The sequence below is a fragment of the Procambarus clarkii genome, chromosome 4, assembly GCF_040958095.1.
Source record: "Procambarus clarkii isolate CNS0578487 chromosome 4, FALCON_Pclarkii_2.0, whole genome shotgun sequence".
NCBI lineage: Eukaryota > Metazoa > Arthropoda > Malacostraca > Decapoda > Cambaridae > Procambarus > Procambarus clarkii.
Window position 1 is genome coordinate 39,132,648 of NC_091153.1, and position 18,137 is coordinate 39,150,784.

At 47.1% G+C, this 18,137-nt stretch overlaps 1 protein-coding gene across 1 annotated transcript in view; it reads right to left on the bottom strand.

Annotated features, from left to right (window-relative positions):
• The window catches only part of kz (putative ATP-dependent RNA helicase kurz), a 222,505-nt gene that overhangs the window by 56,286 nt on the left and 148,082 nt on the right, over positions 1-18,137 (bottom strand). The window lies entirely within an intron of this gene.

An 18,137-nucleotide genomic window follows, 5' to 3' on the forward strand; every position in this document is an offset into this window, starting at 1 on the left:
TATAACTTAAACCTTGCTAGTAACTTGGTAGAACTTTGACTAGGCGGAAGGATACAATGTTCTGTCTGGGGGAGACCAGACAAGGAAGAAATCAGTGTGGTCACGGAAGCAGCTGGGAGAGGTCAAACATCTTACCTCTCCCCAAGACCAGCCAAGACATCTAGCTGGTCGCCCAAGGTATAGTTGCTATTGTTAATTATAGAAATAGTCTTCTCATTTGCCACTCAGGTCAAGTAGGGAGTGTTAAAGTGATAGGGAGTGAACATATTTAGATTTTGTTTTAATTTTCTTTTAATAAATTAAATTTGTTATTAATTTGCATTTTATTGTTTCCATGTGTTTTATGTGTATACTTGTCCTGGTCACGTGGTCCACACGAGGCAGAGTTGCATTGGGCGCCGATTCTAACATCGAATCGGAATTATCATTACCGTGTAATTTATTCCACACTCAAGGTCATCGTTTATAGTGGGGATCAAGCCCCTAGGTTGATTAATTAGCGTGATCGATCCAGACCTCGATCATTGCTCTTGTATTACTGGTCTGGTGGTGGCAGCAGAGGTGACTCTAGGGTTTTGTTCAGAGCTTAGGTCACGTCATACTGGGTTGACGACCTCACTAAGGAACTGGGGTTCGATTCGAGTCAGGCAGAGCAATTCGCTAAAGAGTTGTTCTGCAAAACGTTACCTTCCGATATGGGGCCATTGTTCCTTGCGGGGAGAGCGGGTGTGAGTTATGAAGACCTAGTCCAACAGGCCGCCACAGCCCTAGACAGGCAGACGCGCGCAGGGACATCGGGCACTCAGTTGTCGCCATACGTAGAGGCGTTAAGTAAAGGCGAGGGAGCCAAGCCGAGGAACTGTGGCGCGGGTTCATCAGGCGGGAAGCAGCCCTCAGCTGCAAGTTCGAGCCACCCTGCGCGGGGTACCAACAGAGATCCGCGGAGGTGTTACTCCTGCTGGAAGCGCGGGCATATACAGAGGGATTGCGAAGTCACTCCTACGAAAGCATGAAAGCAGGCTCCTAGTGATGGCAGGCCTACTTTTGAGGTGAAAGTGGAAGGTGTGAGATTGACAGCTTTTGTTGATACAGGAAGCCAGGCAACAGTAATTAAAAAGTCAGCCTTCAGCAATTTTAAGTATGCACGTCTTCAACGTTGCGCAAAGACATTAACAGCAGTCAATGGGGAAAAGATTGAGATCGTAGGTCAAGGTACAGTTAATTTTGAGATTGATGGGGAATTGCAGCCTCACACATGTACGATCGTAGAGAACCTTGATTTTCCTGGTCACATCTTAATGGGAACTGATTTTCTGTCGCGATTTGATTATTCCTTGTCTGCTCAAAAAGGGGCTAGGAATTGCAGGTTGCAGTTGGGACAGACTTCCTACCCAGTGGAGATGATCGACCATCCCCCAGTTGTAGCTTCAATTAAGAGGAAGCTGAAATATAATGCGCACTATCCAAAATTGATTTTTAAGTCTCTTCCAGACACAGTTAAGAGGTCATGCGCATTGCATGCATTGACTAAACAGAGTTGCCCACCACATTCTGTTAAATTTATTAAAGTAGCCGTGGGACGTCACATACAACCAGGTACCACCCTTCAGGTGGCTGGGAGATGTGATAGTTTATTAATTCCTCATCACTTAGTTGTAGTGCTCGATAAAGGTGCACTCATTCCAGTTGTCAATCTTTCACATAAGACTTTTCGCTTCAGGGCAGGTGATAGGGTATCTCAGGGAACCATGGTGGAGGACACGGAAATCTTTCACCATGAGTCAGCTGAGACGCCAGCCGTCACTGCACAATGTAGTGCACTGAATATGTTGAAAACTAAAACACCATCCAAAGTACAATACGAAACGAGAAATGTTGCACAGAATGTAGAGGAAATAGAAAAATTAATTTCAGCACTTGATTTGCAACATGTTGCACAGACGGATAGGAAGGCACTGAGAGGAGTTTTACGAAAATTCCCGAAATTGTTTGCGACAGAGGATGACCAGATTGGTCTCCTTGATAAGATCGAGCACACCATTCCAACTGGTGACCATTTGCCTGTGTACACGAGACAGTGGAGGTTGCCGGAACAGGCAAAGAACATTATCAGGGAGGAGTGCCAGAAAATGTTGAGACAGGGCGTGATAGAGCCTAGTACGTCACCGTGGCTCTCTCCTGTTGTGCTAGTTCGGAAACCGGACGGTAGTTATCGTTTCTGTGTTGACTACCGGAAGGTGAACGAACTAACTAAGGGTGATGTCTATCCGTTGCCCCGAATACAGGAGATAATAGATCAATTTGGTGCTGCTAAGTATTTCTCAACTCTTGACGCAAAATCGGCGTATTGGGCGATCCCGGTGGCAGAACAGGATAGGGAAAAAACAGCATTCTCGGATGGTAGGCACACTTATCAATTCCGTAGGATGCCGTTTGGTTTGAAGACAGCGCCTTCGTCGTTTCAGAGGGCCATCAACTTTATCCTTAGTCCGGTACTGGGTAGGCATTCTTTAGCGTACCTGGATGATGTTGTGATATATTCCAGGACGTTTGAGGAACACCTGCAGGACTTGACTGAGACTTTGAAGTTGTTAGATCAGGCAGGTTTCAGGCTGAATGTTCAGAAGTGCACCCTGGCGGCTCAGAAATTCAAATTTCTGGGGTTCCAGGTGTGCCCAGACGGTATCCGACCTGACCCAGATTCTTGCCGCGCCATTGCTGACATGCCTACTCCAAGGACAGCAAAGGACGTGCGTAGGTTTTTGGGGGCGGCCGGATATTTTCGTCGTCACATTGAAGGTTTCGCTGGCATTTCAGCACCCCTGACTGATCTGACAAAGAAAAATGCGAAGTTTGTATGGAAATCTGAACATGACGAGGCCTATCGCAAACTGAAAGACCAACTAATCACGACACCGGTATTGGCTATTCCTGATTTTGAGAAAGAGTGGGAAGTGCACACTGACGCCAGCGGTATTGCTATTGGCGGGTGCTTAATTCAGCGAGACGCAGATAATTTACCCCATCCAGTAGCCTATTTCAGTAGGAAGGTCAAAGGACCTGAAGTTCGCTATTCAGCTACGGATCGGGAGGCACTGGCAGTAGTAGAATCAGTTAGGTATTTCGAGCCTTACCTATTTCAGCGGCATTTTGTAATCTACACAGACCATCGAGCATTAACACACATATTTAAGAAGCGAACGAAATGCCCACGAATGTCACGCTGGTCTCACGAACTTTCGGCCCACTCATTCCAGATTTTGTACAAGCCTGGTCCAGCCCATGTTGTGCCAGATACGCTAAGTAGAAATATAGCGGCAGTACAGATTAATGAAAACATTGAAACCATTCCATCGGATAAAATGAGAGAATACCAGATGAACGAGCCGAGATGGAAAGAGATTATTGAGTATTTAGAGGGAGGAAAATACCCCAAAAAGAAAAAGAATTTACCTATACATGATTTTGAGATGAAACAGGGCGTCCTGTATTATGTTAATAGCCAGAATGATAGGGCAGTATTTCAGCTAGTTATTCCGGACGCGTTGCGGTCATCAGCGTTAAAGCTTGCACATGCTTCAAAAATTGCAGGGCATCCGGGGATCTTTAAAACGCACTTAAAAGCAAAGTCTCTATTTTATTTTCCAGGATTACTTTCTGAGGTAATCAATTTCGTGAAGTCGTGCCCTCGTTGCCAGAGGAGGAAAGGCACCCTTAAGGTACAAGCCCCACTTCAGGAATTCCCTGAAATTCGTGAACCGTTAGATCGTGTGGGGGCCGATCTGATTGATTTACACCACAGTCATTCAGGTAACAGATATGTGTTGGTACTAGTTGACCATCTGTCTAGATACACTACACTAGTTGCATTACCTCAGAAGGATTCTCGTACGGTTGCAGATGCGTTCTTGCGTAGGTTCGTTACTGTATTCGGACCTCCTAAAGTTTTAGTCTCTGACCGGGGTCAAGAATTCAATGGGAATATATTTAGAGAAGTTTGTAAGATTTTAGAGACAACTTCGGCTTTTACAACGGCCTACCACCCACAAGCAAACGGAATGACGGAACGGACTAATCGTTCAGTCAAGGATATGCTTGCAATCCTTGCTGAACATGATGCAAACACCTGGGATGAACACCTACCCTATGTTCAGTTCGCCTTGAATACTGCCATCCACCAATCAATTAACACCCAACCACTTCATTTGTTTACTGGTAATTCATGCAATTTCCCCTCAGGTCTGCTTAACAGACATAATGTTGCATACGGGGAGGACTATCCTTCAGAGGTCCTTGGAAAAATGAGAAATGCATGGAATATTGCAGCTGAAGCGTCCAAGAAGGCACGGACTCGGTATGCTCATTTTTATGACAAGAAAGTGCGCCCTCTTGAGTTGAAGGAAGGAAGCCTCGTATTGAGAGTGAATGAGGCTGCGCCCGCCAATCAGAGCAGGAAACTAGCTCCGAGGTGGCGAGGACCCTATAGAGTAATTAAAAGGGCGGGGCCGGTTAATCTTGTTATAAAAGGAGTGTTCGAGGACCAGGTGGAAAGGACAATTCATGTGAATAAATTGAAACATTATCATGCTAGAGAGGAATTAGAACTGCCTTCAGCGGGTCTAGTTCCTGACTCAGCAGTGCTGACTCATGGCTTCACCGACGAGTCAGAAGATGAGGATGACCCTCTGTCATCGCTCATCAGTAGTCAGGTGCAGTCTCGCCACCCTATGGTGACGAGATCTCGCGCTATACAGTAAAGTAACTTCCTTGGTTAGTATAATTTAGTATTCATTAGATTTTCCTGTAAAGGCAATGAGATGTACTATGTCTATACTTGACTCAGGTAGCAACTTTTACCGTGCTCTGGGGTTCCACCTCCACCAAACCCAGAGTATATCTATGCTTCCGCTGTGTTGTGTCTGTCTGTTCCCAGGTCTGATTGGTACACCGACCCAGTTGTTCCAGCCACACGTGAACCCTTGTCTGTAAAGACCGAGGGGGGAGGCACGTTACACAAAGCCCTCCCCCCACCAGACCCAGTAACCCATACATCAGTTACTTTGGGGATGAGTGACTGTCCAAGAGTCACCCGGCCGACGCCTCACGTCACTAACGAGGTTGTCAGGGCCAGCGAGCTGTCCACATTATAGCAGTCACCGGAGGTGCCATACAACGCCGGGGTAGCTGTCTCGAGATCACCACTACCCACCTGCTGCGTCATCAAGACTGCAGCCATTCCAGCAGTGTTGGAGGAGAGGTCAAGAAATGGAAAGCACGTAGCAGTACTCAAGAGTTTCGCCGGAAGATTAATGATTACGTCATCTGAAGTAACAAGAAAGCAGAAGTAAGGCGGTCACAGGTGGAAGGCACGGTTTCCCTACAGAGTACCGGGACTCGCCAATAGAAGGTCGCAAAATTGTCTCCTTTGGCCTAAAGTCGGCGGTACGAGGGTATACACAGTTGGTGTTTACGGCCTAGTAACCTGGGGACATCAAGAAACGCCTGAGATGACGTGAGCAATGATGGAAGACGAGATTCACCTGTTCTGCAAACAAGTAACCCGCCTCTACGACCTTCTGACACCACTCCTGCTAAGAGACACCGTTGGTACATCCAGTCTTGCTCTGCTGTGGTCATCTGCGACGTCAAGTTTAACATCAAGAACTGCCGTGTGAACTGTGATTGATACGAAGGCGTGTGGACTGTCGAGAGCAAGATTAATGGCCGAAGTAACAGTATTCTACAGCTGTCACTTGGCACTCCGCTCTACTACACTCTGTCGTCATTCAGGAGTACCGGATGGGAGTACAAGAGGACCAGGTATGGATGTCTACACATGAAGAAGCAAGATCGACACCGTCATCGTCAGCGACTACATTCAGCATCCAGCAGCATCGATTTTTTTTTCTCGATTACTCAATATGAACAATTGATACAAACAACAAAGTTGGCTCTGAACATCTGTGTAAAGAACATCTGGACACTTTTGTTTAAATGTTGAAAAACAGATTTAGAATCAATACTTTTTAAATGTTGAAAAACAGATTTAAAATAATTCTGGTATAATATATGAAAATTTTACTCTATAAATTGGTCAGTAATCAAAATCAAAGCCCCTGTGTAATTGTCTCAGCCCAGAACAAACGGTTATGGAAAATATGTTGTGCTATTTTTTTTCAGAATGTTTGAACACAGGAGAGGCGGACCAATATAAACATTGACACTTCTAGTGAGTGAGAACACTTGGCTGTACAGTCAGCTGAAACCTGTGATATAGTATAGGAATTTTTTTTTTATATTTTTAGATACATGTAATAAACGTTAGGTGTGTTCCTTAACATGTCAAGGTTGACATTGATGGGGAGTGGTTAGTACACGGATGTGTACTTGATAGTTCCGTAGTACGCTCCCGGATGACAAAGTTCAGTCTGAACTTATAACTTTAATGTTTGTTTGAGCACGGTGTGGCCGGCTCTAGAGGACACATGGACTTGGCTAGTGAAGAGCCAAGAGAGTTTAATAGCTAGTTTTTGATGGTAGAGTAGGGACATGTTATTTAGCTATGTCAGTAAGGATAGGATGTATGTTTCCTGATGTTAGAGGATTGCTGTCAGTTGACAGCTGAGAAATTTATGAATTTAAACATGTTGATGTTGGACACTCAAATATTTGTCAAATTTTATTAGTTAGGTTAGCTTTTGTTTGTGGCATGAGTTGAATTGTGGGTTTGGATACTAAACCTCGTGAATTTTAACAAATTAACAAGGTTTACTAAGTGCTTGTGCGGGGGGGTTGTAACAAACTAGGCTGTTGTAAGAATTATCCAGAGTGGTTTATCGACAAAAGAGAATGGGAAGCTGAGCCGCATGGTGACCTGACCCCCAGGGGGATTCGCGGTGGAAATAACCGACGCGTTGTTCATAGCTGCGTATAATGAATCATCCTATAGTATTCAGTAAATTAGAGAAAATTAGCCTTTATTCATTTTGCATTAAAATTGTATTGTATAATAGTACTGGATACAATATCAAGAGTATTCTAATTATTGAGTTTTAAGTCACCATCAGTGACGTCACGAATCGGATCTAACTTTTAAGGCGGAGTGACCGGCGGTCATAGGTCAGCAGGGTTGACATGTCTAATATTTCTCAAAGTTTTAATAACCATTTTTGTGATCGGGAACAGCTTTGCCGTTAGATGTTTGTGTAATCTAATTAAAGTAAAATAATTCAACCAGTCTGGATCAATTCAGTACAACAGAGGTTAATTGTTATAACTTAAACCTTGCTAGTAACTTGGTAGAACTTTGACTAGGCGGAAGGATACAATGTTCTGTCTGGGGGAGACCAGACAAGGAAGAAATCAGTGTGGTCACGGAAGCAGCTGGGAGAGGTCAAACATCTTACCTCTCCCCAAGACCAGCCAAGACATCTAGCTGGTCGCCCAAGGTATAGTTGCTATTGTTAATTATAGAAATAGTCTTCTCATTTGCCACTCAGGTCAAGTAGGGAGTGTTAAAGTGATAGGGAGTGAACATATTTAGATTTTGTTTTAATTTTCTTTTAATAAATTAAATTTGTTATTAATTTGCATTTTATTGTTTCCATGTGTTTTATGTGTATACTTGTCCTGGTCACGTGGTCCACACGAGGCAGAGTTGCATTGGGCGCCGATTCTAACATCGAATCGGAATTATCATTACCGTGTAATTTATTCCACACTCAAGGTCATCGTTTATAGTGGGGATCAAGCCCCTAGGTTGATTAATTAGCGTGATCGATCCAGACCTCGATCATTGCTCTTGTATTACTGGTCTGGTGGTGGCAGCAGAGGTGACTCTAGGGTTTTGTTCAGAGCTTAGGTCACGTCATACTGGGTGTAGAATCCTAAGTCGGTCAATCGTCTTAGGACCACGTGGCGTGGAGTTGGCTTTGTTAAAAGTTTTGGAGTCCCTTGGTTTAGAAATAAAAGTAAGAATACGGGTAGAGGGAGTAGAAGGTAGAGAAGTAAAGAGAGAGGAACCCTAACTCGTGTTACACTTGCCTACCGGGGACCACGAGCCAGAACCTGGCCCCCCTCAGAGAGGCACGAGGAGCAATGGCCTATAGAAACCCCCTTGTGATTGGGAGCATTCTATGTCTGCCATCGACCGGGAGAGGCACCCAGAAAGGTAGGCGCTCCAAAACAAACCCCTATTCTGGTGAAATTATTGCTACCGAAAGCCGAACGAGTGAACAGAACTCCCCAAACAAAATTATCAAACTAGCATGACGTCATCACGTCGCCGCGCCACCGTCTGCGAAACCCCCCCTCCCCAAGAGGGGGAAGGGGGAGCCCCAGACCCTCCACGCCGGCGATCCAACTGGCAGTTCTTAGGCTGGATGTCAAAAGACGCGAAAACGCCGCCGACCGGAGGGAGGGAGGGATGCCGGGGAGCCTTCGGGACTCACCCAGAAAATGGCGTTTCACTACATTCAACGCTGGTTTTCTGGGGGAAACCCCATCGGCTCCCCGGAGCTACCTTACCAAAAGATAAGTAAAACAGGGAAGGAACCGGGAGGCGGATACCACACGTCCTAACTGAACAACCAAAACCAGAGACAAAACAAAGACCAAAACGAGAAGAAAAAGACCGCCCAGGCCAACGACCAGGACGGCCCCAAAACTCAAGAGCAGGCCAGAGGGAAACAACGCCCAGGACAGCAAGTGGAATGGAGCAGAAGGAACCGCAACACTGAACGTAAGCAGGAGCGGCTCCGCCAGCACCACCCAACATGAGGTGACAGGACAATCCCAGACAACGGTCCCAGAACAACCCCGTAGGGAAGACAAACCAACCCTATCAAAGACAGAAGGACCCTTCGCAGCAATAGGAAAACCAAACACCGCCCCTGAGACGAAACATGCAGGTGGGAGACCAATAACGAACCCACCTGTGCCGACACAAACGACGAGAAACGAACACCACGATCGAAAGCGCAAAACACGAACTAAAAACAGCGACCCCGCAACCCAAAGGAGCAACAGAACCAGCTCCAGCAGGGAAGAATGATACACGCATCCCCTAGGCATCCAAGAGGAGAACTATCGAGGACGAGAACCGCAGGAAAACAAACACACCCGGTCCGGAAAAGGAACAAAGAAAAACCGAAACCAGGACCGGAACCCAGCAAACCCGGTTCCAAGAAAAGGAACCAGGAAGGCAGGAGCAGCAGACCGAAAAGTCCACACCCCCCCCCCACAGACAGCGCAACCCGAAGCCCGAAGAAAACCACACAGAAATCGCAGGAACACGGTACCAAAACGGAACACCGGAGAAGTCCAAAAGCAGGACGTGGAGCATTGACAGAGGCCCACCGGAGCACCAAACAGAATAATCGAGAAGCACTGACTCAGATACACAAAAAAGTGTAGCATGGGGGAGGAAAAACTGAATTAGGGAAGGAAAAACCACGAATACGGCCCAAGGAGCGGCCGGGAAGTAACGCACACGACCAACCACAAAATATGTAGAGGAGCGCGTACATACCTGAGGGACCTTACGGACAGCAGGGTTATCTTGAGGTTCTTGGGATGATTTCTCCCTCGGCTATGTGAGGGTGCAGTCAGGCACCGAAGATAGGCAAGGAAAGTGTCAAGAGAGGGAAAAGACCCAGGGGTCTACAACGAAAACAAAAACACCGAAATGCGGGGCAGAGCCCCACAGGACAACAAAGAACAAAAGATGGACAAAAGGCACTAAAGACACATGCAAGGTGACCAAACACCACACCTAACACCCCAGTCAGGAGCCATCGACGCAATCCAGCCAAGTGGGGAAGAGGAAACAAGGATGGAACAGTAAACAAGGGTGGAGGAGGGAGTAGAGTATCCCAAGAAGATACTCGCTCCAAACGCATAAGCCTAACTAGAGAAGCAAAGCTCTACAAAGTACCAGCGACGGAACTCAAACCGTTCCGTACGTCCAACAAAAAGCCCGGCTAATTACCCGCAGCAAACAGAGAAAGTGCGAACGAGTTACCCAGGAGCGCGCAAACGCGATAAAATGTTTTCACTCTGGTCACCTCAATTTTCGTCCTAGGTCTTTCATTTTGGTCTCAATGGGTTCGCAATAGAATTCTCTAGAGGAACATTAGCATATAAAATAAAATCCTGGTCCCGCTCCAACCGCCGACGAGTTGAAGACGGGCCACGCGTTAGCTGCAAGTGAGTGCTCAGACGCCTTCCAGCTACACTCCCAATTCCCGCCCTTTTCAAGCCTTTCTTTCGCAATTTTCTTCCTGGAGGGGCCTTGTTTATGATCACTATCCATTGTGGAGTAAGCGTATATAGTTTCTAAAGCCGCATTAAGAAATATAGTCACGGAAAATAGCCGAAATGTTCACACGTTTGAGATGTGAGGGGAGGTGACATTGGTCACAACAGTGGAGCGAAAACAATGGGCCCACAGTGTGTGCCAAGCCGCCTGAGGGCCACGAGGCTCAACAAAGAAAATGGGAAGACATCGGCGCGCATTTTAAAACCAGTCCCAAAAAAATCGGATAAAAACTGATTTTTGGTGATTATTTAAAGTGGATGATGCAATGCTGCGTCATCCCCGGCATTACCGACAGTAAACAGATGACGTAATGCTGCGTCATGACCGGGCGAAAGTGTTAAGCAAGTCCCAGCTGTGTCTGGGTACAAGTGACAGGATGAACAACCCAGCGGGTTTTCTTCCTATTGGGGAGTGTTGCACATGCTGCTATGGCGGTGTGTCCACTCACAAGATGAGTGGCGCTGCCCAATAAACTCGCCCCTTGGAGCAAAGGTCAATTTAATTTAGTAGCTGCCTCGCACGGGCCAAGAGGCCCCGATTAATGGCAGAGGGAAAGGAAGCCAAAAGCACCAAAATGCCAAGTGGAGAAGGCAGACGCCACCCACAGGAGCAAACAAGAAGACAGAGCCCAGAAGGCTCAGGAAACTGCGCAACCATCAACTGACAGGAGAGGCGGGGCCCAAGAGCCAGAGCTCAACCCCCGCAAGCACTACTAGACAAGCACCCCACAAAAAGTGAGAACCAGCACTAGGCCGACAGAAGCGCCAGACAAGGCAACCTCACCTTGCAGAGCAGACACACGACCGCGCCACAACACAAGTGAGACAAGTAACATACTAGGAGCAGCGCTAAAGGTGTGCCCGAAAACCATGCATACTCGAGGCAGTAGGCACAGTATGTACCCTTACCTGAATAAAATGCGAGGGCGAAGGAGAAATACGGCCAGAGGAGCGCGCCCTGCAGAAGACGAAGCAGTACAGAGGGAGAACAAAGTGACACCCCCAGATATAAATCCAAAACACCCTCAGCATCCAGAGGGCCACAACTGGATGGAGAAACGAGCAAGAAGCCGTAGAAAACCACGAGAAACGGTGCGAACACACGAGCATACCACCCGTAAACAAAAACGCACACCGCGGCCCCAGCACACGAGGTACGAAACGCACCACACGTCCACCAGGCGGCGTGGCACGTACACCAGGCGGACACACAAATCGTACACACAGCGAACAGACATCGTACAAACACCAGGAAGGCGTGCGGAACGAAGACAAAGAACGCCGAAACTGTAAGTAGAGACGACGCGAAAACAAAACAAAACGAAAACGAAGCGTAAGAAAACAGATGGAAGGGAACCAACAAGGCCGACAAAAGACCCGTTGGAAACCACATCGAAAATCAACAGACGTTCCAATAATATTGGAAGGTACGAAGAGACTCGCGAACCAACGAGAACCATGACAAGCACCCCTGACCAAGGAACATGCAGGGCCAACGATACGAAGCGGTTTAGGCACTATGTACAAGGTCAATATGGAAATCCATCAATGTTTGTTTCACACCTTGTATGGATGTACCTTACCTGAACACTTTTTTTTTTGTGTGTGTGAACAGCATCGCGACATAGGAGCAAAAAGGGTAAGGAAAAGGGGGTGAAACACACCCCTAGGAACGACGGGACCGACGAACCCGAAGGAACACGGAACCGAACCCAGGGAGGGGTATACCCGAAAACAGGAACACAGAGGGAAGGGACAACCCCACTCTGAGGAACTGCCAGCCCCACGCCAAAGGTACAATTACCCAAGAGGGGCAAACGGGGCCGAGGCCCCCCCAGGTAACCCCTCCCTAACCCCGGGAACCTCTACGGCATGACCCAGGGTCGAGCCAAAGCCCCAGCTTAACAAGGAAAAGCCGGGGCAGCCGTGCAAACACTAATGAAGGGAGCCCACTGGTCAGACCCATACTGCACGGCAGGAGGAACCGACTCTAATGCCTCCGCCACCACCCCGGAAGAGGAAAACCCCCGAGACCGCCCGAGTCTCAACCCAACCAGACCCCGCCCCAACCCCGAAACCCTCCTATGATACGGAGCAGGAAGCAAGGGAGGAAGTGAGAACAGAAGGGGAGGAACAAGAAGCGGAAGGAGCCAGAGCCGAAGCGACCTCCACCCCCAAGTCCAGACCCCATCCACCAAAACGGGGCAGCCTCGGGGCATCCGGGGCCGCAAACCAAGAGCGTTGCAGCAACACACACCCAGCAAGCAACGCCGCAGCCGCCTGCACCCGATTATCAAAACCAGTGGCCTGGGTGAAGGAGAGCGCGTACCAACAACAATTATCGGACGACTCCGGGTCACAAAAACCAGGACCCAACAGGCAGCATGGCGGAGGCACAACCGGTGAGTGTCACCCTGAGACAAGGGGACAGATCAACCATCAAACTCGCAGGACGCGAGGGGGACTCCGGGGACACACCTAGAGGACCACGGAGCCCCCGTGGGGTTTCCCAGGGCCCTTAGCCTTTGGTACACGCTAAGGGAAGCCCAGGCAGGGTATCGAGAACCGGCGCCCAAATCTACCAACAAACTGCTAAAGCTGAACCCCCGGGACGTGTCCACTCACGGGGGCCAAGCGGGGAGTACCGCCAACAGAATTATTCGAAAGAAATTCACCTAGAACAGGAAAGGGGGACCATAGTAAAAGCAGACCACCCCACCAGGCAAAAACAAAAGATGTGGGAACCGACCTGTGAGTTTTATATTTATTTAATTTATATGAATTTATATTTACGTTAATTTATATACTTCGATAGCAATTTGTATAATGTTAAGTGGACTGTATTTCTGCAATAATCTCATAATCTCACAAATCGATCCTCTACACATTAGGGGGGTTTATATTTATATGTATGCAGCCAATCAAACTACAGTAACTACATACATTGAAAAGGTTCCTTATCTTATAGTACAGCAGGTTAGTCCACCAGGTATAACTAGGGTGTAGACACCAAATTATCCTCTTTGAGGTAGCTTCCATATCACCCAGTAACTGGTGCACAAATCTTGCATCCTCGTCTTGACCTGTCAAAAGTGCGCTAGCTGTGAAGCCAGATACCTATATATGACAAGTATATCAGAGAAAACAGTACATGGAACATTAAAGACCTGGCTTAATTACCTTTAGTTTGAGGCTATTTCGCGATCTAACCGGGTCACCCTATATCCTGACATTAATGGCCATAAATGAATGATAAACGGGTTTCGGATAGACTTAACTTGAATTGTAGACATCGTGTTGACAATGGTACACCTTTGGCTTCCATAACACTACGTCCAAGTAAATTTAACAGGAGCCGAATTTGCTCCCGTGTGAGCCTCTGGTCTCGTATAACAACAACTGTTTAACACTCCATTCTATTGACGTTACTGGCCGACATTGTCCAGAATGATAGGAGCCGAACTCGCTCCACACGTCTCGGAGGTGACACAACAATGGCTCCCTCCTTCCCCACTCACGCCTGGCCTACTTTGTCCAGATTTCAGAAAGTGATAGAAGGGTCACATTTACTCTACTTTAATATTGATAATTAAGTTAATTTATATAAGATGTTTTTATGATGGTAAAGTCCAAAGACTAATGTATTTAAGAACAATTCCCAGCAGAATAGCTGGTGAATTATAATAGTATGTGGTGATGATATCCCGTTTTCTTTAGACGGTAATTCCACTACAAGTTACGTTTTCTATGGGTAACTTGCTTATACAACAGCAATTATCTGTCTGTATGATTATTAAATGGTGTCGGATTTTCCGACAAAAGAAAAACCCCGCAAGAGGACAACGTACCCAGGCGGAACAGAGCCGGCCGCTGTTAATGGTGAAAACTAGCTGTGCAGTACCCCGCGCCCCTACCAGTGACGAAAACTACCACCTACCCAGAGACAAACCAGGGCAACAAAACCCCAGCCAACTCCAAGAGCGGCCCAGTACCGAGCAGTAAAGGACACGGCGGAGGTAGAACCCAAGGCGACTTGTGGAAGGTGGCCCCAAGCCCCAAGGGCAGTACTTACAGGGCACCTAGGGAAGATAGCCCTAGGCACATGCACCAGTGCATGCTGCCCAGTACCGAGCAGTAAAGGACACGGCGGAGGTAGAACCCAAGGTGACTTGTGGAAGGTGGCCCCAAGCCCCAAGGGCAGTACTTACAGGGCACCTAGGGAAGATAGCCCTAGGCACATGCAGCCCGAGTACCGTGGAATCTTACTCCTGGCTCACACCCCACCGGTAGAGACAGTCCACACCACAAGGCACAGAACAAACAAAAACCAGAGCCGGAGGCACTCGACCAGCCAGTAAAACCATCAGCCAAGAACTGCCAGTTGGATCGCCGGCGTGGAGGGTCTGGGGCTCCCCCTTCCCCCTCTCGGGGAGGGGGGGGTTGCGCAAACGGTGGCGCGGCGACATGATGACGTCATGCTAGTTTGATAATTTTGTTTGGGGAGTTCTGTCCACTCGTTCGGCTTTCGGTAGCAATAATTTCACCAGAATAGGGGTTTGTTTTGGGGCGCCTACCTTTCTGGGTGCCTCTCCCGGTCGATGGCAGACATAGAATGCTCCCAATCACAAGGGGGTTTCTATAGGCCATTGCTCCTCGTGCCTCTCTGAGGGGGCCAGGTTCTGGCTCGTGGTCCCCGGTAGGCAAGAACTCCTAGCACTTTGACTGATGCCAGAAAGTTATACATATCCATTCAGCCTGGATAGCTCCAGGGAGCCGACGGGGCTCCCCCCAGAAAAATTAAGAAAAAATCAATCAGAGACATTGAAATAATTAGGTAATAATATATTTGTGGCAACTGCCGTCTGACAGCTTGGGCGGAGTAGACCTCGCCTGGCGAAGGCTCTGCCAACGCCCCTTTTTTGCCACACTTCCCTACCCTATTGCGGCTAAAATATGCCACCTACGATTTTTTTTTGATTTTTTCCATGATCAGGGAACAAAAATGAACACTTCTATAAGACGAAAGAATTTTTTGGAATTTTTTTTTTTGTTGCGCCTGTGGGTGTGAATTCCATTTGGGGCCCCTAGCGGTTTGAGGGTTAAAGGGATTAAATATGCCAAAACTAAAAGATAAAAGAAAAAGTCTCAATATGATCATTGCGTATAAAATAGTAAGAGGAATAGACAAAATTGATAGGGAAGAATTCCTGAGACCTGGAACTTCAAGAATAAGAGATCGTAGATTTAAACTAACTAAACAAAGCTGCCAAAGAAATATAAGAAAATTAACTTTTGCAAACAGAGTGGTAGACGGTTTGAACATTCGCCAAAACCGTCAGTAGTTTGAAAGTATTATATGACAAGTGCTGGGAAGATGGGACACCACGAGTGTAGCTCTCATCCTGTAACTACACTTGGGTAATTACAAACTCTGCTGCCTGCCCTGCCACCCACCTCCTTACTCTACCATCTGCTTTGCCACCAGCTGGCCCACTTTGCTACCTGCTAGTTCTGCTGAAAGCATGCTCGAATGGCCATTTGCTCGCCCTGCCAACCATCTCACTCTATTGCCTGGCTGTCCACCCCTAACACCTGCCTGCCCATCCACCCATTTTACCGCCCACCCATCCACCCACTTTGCTGCCCACCCCTGCTGTTCATCCACCTGCCCACTCTACCACCTGCCCACCCATTTTCTACCTGCCACTCACTCACCCTCCATGTGTTCTTCCCTTATATGATTCTACAGAGTGCTGCTGCTATTGAAAGATTTTCTTTATTAACTTTTTTTGCTTTAATACAAAATTGATTAATTTTTTGCTAACATCATGTCAGTCTTCTCCTGCCCACCCACCAGCCATCCATACTTCCATCTGTCCACCTGCCATCCATACTTCCATCTGTCCACCTGCCATCCATACTTCCATCTGTCCACCTGCCATCCATACTTCCATCTGTCCACCTGCCATCCATACTTCCATCTGTCCACCTGCCATCCATACTTCCATCTGTCCACCTGCCACCCATACTTCCATCTGTCCACCTGCCATCTATACTTCCATCTGTCCACCTGCCATTCATCCATCCCACTTGCCTGCCAGCCATCCAACTTGCCTACCCCCCCTCCCACATTTTCCTTCCCACTTCAACCCACCTACCCTCCACTCCTGCCTACCTTCCCTCTCCTGCCCGCCTCCCCTCCTCTCCCACTCGCCTGCCAGCCAGCCAACCATTCATCTTTCCTGCAGACCCACCATCCACTTTTGTCCTACCGAACTAAACTGTTGTCCTATGACTAAAAAGTTAGCGACATTTTAAAACCTCTAGGTTAAGTAGAGCCTAGGATTTATTGACCTGGGTATAGTTCCATATAGGCTGTTAATTAAATTGAGTGGAAACTGAACAAGCGCTTTGTACTCAGAACATCGTACACCAGGGCAAATTTTTCAACACAATTATCGTCGTACACTGAAAAATTTGTACTTAGGTGCAATTGTACACCGAGGCTCCAATATTACTGTCTCCACTCGATCATCCGGACTATATGGGAAGGACCCCCAGCCGGATTATCACATTTTTCGGATAATGGTACTTTTTCACCTACGAGTCCAAAAGTGACCATTTCCAACTATTTTTATACTACAAACAACATAATTTGAATTGCCTTGCCACATACAATTATTAAATATTCAACTAGAAACCTCAACTTACCTTGTTGGTGTTCGTCTTCTTGATTGATGCCACACATCTTGAAGTTAAAAATTCTTAACAATTTACGTAACCTATACTAACACAACACTAAAATTAACACTTAAAATTACTGTACAGTTCATTAAGCTAAGTTAGTTTTGACTGCCAGCTGCTAAAGCCTCACTGGTTAAGGGCATTTGGGTTGCCTGTGAGGCCTCACTTGTTGAAGGCGCTTGCTTGCACCTCACTTGTTGAAGCGCTTGCATGCCCTCACTTGTTGAAGGCGCTTGGCTTGCCTGTGACGCCTCACTTGTTAAAGGCGCTTGCTTGCGCGTCACTTGTTGAAAGCGCTTGGCTTGCCTGTGGCGCATCACTTGTTGAAAGCGCTTGGCTTGCCTGTAATGCCTCACTTGTTGAAGGAGCTTGGCTTGCCTGTGGCGCCTCACTTGTTGAAGGCGCTTGGCTGCCTGTGACGCCTCACTGGTTGAACAACACGTAACTTGTCTTTAATTGCTAGGACAATCTTCTTCCTCTTAACACTTCCAGAACGATTGATGCTGCTACCAGACATATTCTTGGCCAAAAATGTTCAAAATTACTATGAAAATTAAGAAAGTTATTTAAAAAAATATTTCACTAATGGCGCAACACTGTGAGGCCGCACTGGTTGAGGTGTATAACTGTGACTTGTCTTTTATTGTTAGGACAACTTTCTTCCTCTTAACACCTCCAGAACGATTGATGCTGCTACCAGACATAGTCTTGGCCAAAAATGTTCAAAGTTACTATGAAAATAAAAGTTATTTAAAAAAATATTTCACTAATGGCGCAGCACTGTGTATAACACGAGGGACGGACGCACATGGGTTGACCAGTGTTGGACAGGTCCACTTGGGGTGGGGCAGCTATAGCGCGTTACGTAGGCAGCCAGGAGGAAAAAAATTCACAATATTTTTTAAGGAAACTTCAGCCTGTGCACAATGCTTTTAGGAAACTTATTTATTTGTTATTACATAATCACTAGTACTTATTTCATTTGTTTTTGGCTATGATTAATTGTTCTAAAATTAATGGTAATTCCTGTACCCAGGTGGTCCCTCCTGACGCACCCCTCCTACCCTCCCAACACC